Consider the following 6,592-nt stretch of genomic DNA (forward strand, 5'->3'; position numbering starts at 1 on the left):
TGGCATCATGAAGATCTTCACATTTCTGCAGGAAGGTATTTGCAGTGTTGCCTCTACTTAGCACAGAGACCATCAAAATAACCACTGTAAACCTAACTAGTGTTGGCAGTTGATGTCAACAGCGTGCTGGGCTGCAGTGTGAGCCCTACACAGTCTGAAGGACCTGCCAGGAGCTGTGGATGAGCCCTGCAATTGGTTCATTACACTGTGGGAAGCTGGGAAGGGTACAGCAGTATGAAAGGATCTCTAGATCCTAAGATAAAGCAGCTCTGCACACACCAGTGTCCCAGAGGTATATGTCAGAGCAGCTAGATGGAAGTCACCTTGGGTCTTCACTGGAATAAATGCTTGCATTTGGTCTTCAAGCAAATGTCCTTCTTAGTGCAAATCAGTGCCTGCAGCTGCTGTTGCCCTGCACAGCCTGTAGAGTTGTGCTCCTTTATGTCTGCAAGGCTTTGGACCTGGATTTCCAGAGTTGGGACATTTTCAGACTGGGGTGATGGACATTTCTGTTGGCCATTGTGTTCAGTCACAGGGTGCTGACACTTCTCCTTCCTTCCACATACAAAGGTTCTGTGAGAACTCAGAGTTCCACGGGGATGGCTTCTGGGGCCAGTCTTGTTCAATATCTTCATCCACCACCTGGATGAGGGGACAGAGGGACCCTCAGCAAGTTCCCTGTGGCACCAAACTGGGATCACTGGCTGATTCCCCAGAGGCTGTGCTGCCAGTCAGTGGGATCTGAACCAGCTGCAGAGTTGGGCACAGAGGAACATCCTGAGGTTCAAAAACGGCAAGTGCAGAGTCCTGCATCTGGGAAGGAACAACCCCCTGCACCAGGACAGGCTGGGGGTCAAACTGCTGGAGAGCAGCTCTGCAGAGAGAGACCTGGGAGTGCTGGTTGATAATAAGCTAAACATGAGCCAGCAACGTGCCCTCGTGGGCAAGAGGCCAATGGCAGGCTGGGATGCATCAAGAAGAGTGTGGCCAGCAGGTCGAGGGAGGTTCTCCTCCATCTCTACTCTGCCCTGGTGAGGCCTCATCTGGAGTCCTGTGTCCAGTTCTGGGCTGCTCAGCTCAAGAGGGACAGGGAAGTGCTGGAGAGAGGCCAGTGCAGGGACACCAAGATGATCAGGGGACTGGAGCATCTTTCATACGAGGAAAGGCAGTCTGGACGTGTTCCTGTGTGACCTGATCTAGGTGACTCTGCTTCTGCAGGGGGGTTGGACTAAGATGATCTCTAAAGGTCCCTTCCAACCCCCACCATTCTATGATTCTGTGATTCTAAAAATCCTACACAGCTCTGGCCCCCCTCCAACTTTGCTGCAACACTACTACAGGATGGGTTGGATGAGCTCAGCAAGAAGGAAATGGTCTGTGTGATGGTGAGTGAGTAACCAGCTCCCTTGCAATGATTTTTCTTAAGCCAGCTACATCTGTGGAGAAAAAACACCATGAGTGCAAAAAAGCCTCCAGAGAACCAGACACCTTTTGAAAGGAGACACAGAGAAGCAGATGGCATCTGCTCCTGTTAATAGCTCTGCAGAACCTTACAATGTTTCAGCCAGGGAGCCTGGCAAGTTATCCCATCCCAGGGAGACCCCAAAGCACCTCATGCAAACAGACATCCATGGGGTTCCCTTTTTCACTATGCCAAGATGTTACTTTTGGCCACTCAAGAGAGTGACCTACATAACAATCAGCCCCACTTTCCTCTTTAGTTCTGTGGACTCCTCCCTTTCAAGCTGTTCAGCAGGACTGTTCCAGTCTCTGTTGTTTCTAGTCTGAGGAGTGCAGCTGCATGTCTGGCATACAATTTAACAGAGGCAGAGGAGCCCTTGATCCCAAGGAAAGGATCATCAGTGCTAGGAAGGCTTGACACACCAGGCACACAGATCCCAACTTCAAAGAGCAACGCATCATTATTTGCACAGCAGCTGGGGCTAGTGCTGCATTTGAAGATGCCCAGCAAAGAAATTCCAGCCCTAACCTGAAATGCAATAAACAAACACCCTCCTGAGATGATCAGTCTTTGCTGATCAAAGTCAGAGTGAGTGCTGGTTGTATTTGGGGAAATCCCAAAGCCAGGTTTGCTTCATCCACGCTCCAGCTTTTAGCAAAAGCAAAGGATCCACTGGGATTTTACCCACAGCTCAGCACAAAGGCAGGCTCCTCTCCAGGAGTAACAGCCTGCCCTGACCTGGGGAATGGAAATGAGTGGTGGGTCAGAACTGAAAAGCCCTTCCATAAGGGGATCTCCTGGAGGCCCACAGAGCCTACATAACCACAGAAATGTTTCAGGAGTTGTTCAGGTTGGTTATTTTGCTAGTCTCAGAGCAGAAGGCAGCTCAGAGAGAACTAGTTTCTGAGCAGTGAACAGCACTTAAACCCTCCAAACTCTTCCCATTGCTTCTGATCTGAGATGCAAAGTTCCCCGTACCACGGCTCTGAAGGCCTGTTTCCTTTGAATGGTCTGTTTGGGATGAAGATGGGAGAGATGCTGGTGGCCATAGGGCCTGATGGGAGCTGTACCATGCCACAGCTTCAGTCCTGCCTTCTCAAGCCCCTCTATCCCCTTAGTGCCACTGGCAGAAGATGCAGCTCAGCTCATGGACCAGGCACGGAGCCACCACTGCACGACATGAGGCAGCTCCCTTGTTGTGGATCAGTGTAGATCACATTCAGCATGGGAGGCTTGCAAGGATTGGCACAAATCAGCAGTGACCACTGGAGAGTCTTGTTAGACAATGCTGCTGACTGGAGCAGAAGGGACCAGAAAGCTCTGTCCTGCAGGAGAAAAGAGGGACAGCTTAGCATTGGATATACTCCCAGCTCTTAAGACAGCTTTCTTCTGCTGGAACAGTGCCTGAAGCTCCTGGCCAGGCTCTGGATGGAGACCTTCTCTATCTGCTGTGCCGAAACAGTGGCCAAAGCTGCTGTTATCAGGTCAAGCAGAGCCTCAGTAAGAAGGTTTGGTGTCTGGCTGTACCCACCCCACCTGGGCTCCTTACAGCTACCACTATCTCTCCACTCACCTTCCCAGGCTGACCTACAGCCCAGCAGCTGTTAAAGGCTGAGAGGATGCACCAGGAATTTGGCACCTTTCTCTGTGAGTAACCTTGAGAAGAAGCTTCTTATTCATGACACACAGCTGCAAAGACCCCACTGCAGCACTCCCATCAACTTCACTGCCCCTCTGGCATCCACGTTTTCCTGATGCTGCCAAAAACTAGGGCAGCTTCAGTCACGTTTCTCTGTCTGCACAACTTCTGCTGTCAGTCTGCAAAGAAGCATCAAAAAAAGGGCAGTTCCTGGTGCTGCTAATTGCCCAGGGAGAAAAAGAAAAGAGATGGACCTGTTTGTCTCTTGTGGCTGTGGGTTTGCAGGCAGTGCCTGTAGCTGGGGATGGCAGCTGCAGCACAGAAACACCTCGTGTGCCACCACATCACTCTGCTCTTGCCCACACAGGTGGGGTGCCTGCAGCTCCCCACTGCAGTCACGTGCAGTTGGCCCATTTCTTGAGAACACAATCCTAGAGGGAAAAGCAGAAGCTGGTGCTTTCTGCATATTTAATGGGCACCATACACAAGGATATAATATGCATATAATTCTGCATGTTGGACATGCAGCAGTGTCTGAGTAACTGAAGGATTTTGAATATAGAGCTGCATTTCTAACACACTTCATTTATTACCCAACACAGCCAGGGCAGCAGCCCCACTTTTATAAGGACCATGTACAAGGCAAGCCTGAGTTTATGACTGCTTATACAAACTGTACTTATATCCCCAAATGCCCCCAGGCACCTCCCAGTGCCACTGTTCCCTGACTCTGCCAACTGCTTGCATGATTCAAGGTAGGGGAATATCCAATTAGATAACATGAAATCAAAGGCATGTGGGGTACAGCAGCACATGCACACACACTGGGGAGCAAAAGGGATCTGTGACAAAGTGACTTTTGTCACTTTGAAGAGCAGCTCTGCAGAGAGAGACCTGGGAGTGCTAATTGATAATAAGCTAAATATGAGCCAGCAATGTGCCCTCGTGGCCAAGAAGCCAATGACAGCCTGGGATGCATCAAGAGTGTGGGCAGCAGGTTAAGGGAGGTTCTGCTCCCTCTCTACTCTGCCCTGGTGAGGCCTCATCTGGAGTCTTGTGTCCAGTTCTGGGCTGCTCAGCTCAAGAGGGACAGGGAAGTGCTGGAGAGAGGCCAGTGCAGGGACACCAAGATGATCAGGGGACTGGAACATCTTTCATATGAGGAAAGGCTGCAGGAACTGGGGCTGTTTAGTCTGGAGAAGAGGAGACTGAGGAGGGATCTTATTAACATTTATAAATATCTAAAGGGTGGCTTCAGGAGGTTGGGACATCTCTTTTTTTCTATAGTATATAGCAACAGGACAAGGGGTGATGGGATGAAGCTGGAACACCAAAAGTTCCATTTAAACCTAAGAAAAAGCTATTTCAGTGTTTCAGTGAGGGAGCCCTGGCCCAGGCTGCCCAGAGGGGTTGTGGAGGCTCCTTCCTTGGAGGGCTTCAAGATCCACCTGGACATGTTCCTATGCGACCTGATCTAGGTGACCCTGCTTCTGCAGGGGGGTTGGACTGGATGATCTCTAAAGGTCCCTTCCAACCTCCACCATTCTATGATTCTATGATTCTATGACTTTGCTCATTTTCTTTGGGTTTTTTCCTTCCTTTTTTACTTGTGTGTGTGTGTGTGTGTGTGTGTTTATCTGTTCCTTCCAGGTCATGATAACTATCAAAAAAGGTCTTTACTTTTATTTTCCTAAAAGGAAAATGTCATGATGATATCTCCCAACTAAACCCCTTTGGAAACCTACAGCATGTTTTTTCCCTGTGGGGAGAGCTGTTACAAGCTCTGCAATCCCTGACAAAGCAGAGGCATGGAAATGCTCCAAGTGCCATATAGCCTGTGATTAATCTGAATGAACATCAATAAAACAAGATCTGCTTCTCTTCAGCTGATAAAGACTCATAAATTATAAAGCTATAAGATGTGGAGTCCAAAGTGGAAAGAGTTTTTCAGTGTCAGAAACAGCAGAAGAAAAATCCCTGAAAATGATGTGGGAGAAGTAAATTTGGAAGCTCCTGTTGTTTGGTCAGTGCTCTGCTGCCCTTCATACCCTTACTGTAGTGTGCCACCTGCACAGTGCATTAACCACCCAGCCTTGGGCATCACCTGAGACAGCACTGACCCCCTGGGAAGAAGAGGTGACCTAAATTACATGTAGAGGCTTTTCCCAGCTCTGCTGCCCAGCTGCTACACAAACCCCTGTGCTCAAAGCTTGTGTACTGCCTGTCTTGCAGAACTGGTAACATCCACCAAAGTCTGTGTGTCACTAGACAAGTGCCACATTGATAGAATGATGTCGAGACAATTTGTTATACACAGGTTGAAAAGAATAGGTGTGGAGGAAAGATGCATGGAATCATAGAATGAGTTGTAAGGGAACTCTAGAGCTCATCCAGTGCCACCCCTTGCTAAAGCAGGTTCCCCTGGCTCAGGGGGCACAGGAACGTGTCCAAGTGGGTTTGGAAACATCCCGAGAAGGAGCCTCCACACCCTCCCTGGGCAGCCTGGGCCAGGGCTCCATCTCTTGCACAGTAAAGAAGTTTTTTCTTAAGTTTGAGTGGAACTTTTTGTGTTCCAGCTTTTGTCCATTACCCTTTGTCCTGTCACTGGACACTACAGAAAAAAGGTGTTGTCCCATCCTCCTGACACCCACCTTTTAAATACTTGTAAGTATTAACGAGATCCCTTCCCAGTCTCCCCTTCTCCAAGCTGAACAGCCCCAGGTCCTGCAGCCTTTCCTCATAAGGAGGATGCTCCAGTCCCCTGATCATCTTGGTAGCCCTGCACTGGCCTCTCTCCAACAATTCCCTGTCCCTCTTGAGCTGGGGAGTCCAGAACTGGGCTGGACTCCTCTATAACCAGCACGGAGAATATTAGCATCAGCAATGTATTAGTTCAGCATAGGTTCAGATAGCAACACCCACAGAGACTTAGGAGAATGTGAATAAATGTAGGAGATGATAGACACCCCCTTTGACTTTAACCATGCCAGCAGTAAACAGTCTGCAAGGTGTAAAAGGTCCAGGAGTGAAAAGTGAGGCAGGGACTTTCCTTGATTGTAGCTCAGAAAGCCGAATGAAAGAAATGATTAACAACCTGACTTAAACAAAATGAGATAACTTGGTGCTGTAAAGAGTTATATGGATGTGTTTTGCAGAGGTGAAGGTTGTGTGGTGTCAGTAACACCCAGTTGTCTTGGGTCTCTTCAGGAGGGGTTTCTATCTGTGATAACAAAAGAGGTGCTGTGGTTGTGGCATGGAACTGGGAACCCAGCCCCTGTCTGTCAGTAAGTTCAGGAAGATTGCTGCTCTGCTGACTCTGAATGATTTTCAAAGGAAGATTTCAATCTAAACCCTTGTTTTCAATCTAAATCTTTATTTCCTTTGGCATCTAGTTGAATCTATCTGGCAGTTCTTTTCTCCTGCTCTACAGAGAGGTTTCACAAGTGGCATTCACATGGCAGGTCCGTGCAGCCGTTCTTTGTGCCTTAGTT

The sequence above is a fragment of the Colius striatus genome, chromosome 5 (assembly GCF_028858725.1).
Source record: "Colius striatus isolate bColStr4 chromosome 5, bColStr4.1.hap1, whole genome shotgun sequence".
In the NCBI taxonomy this organism is placed as follows: Eukaryota; Metazoa; Chordata; class Aves; order Coliiformes; family Coliidae; genus Colius; species Colius striatus.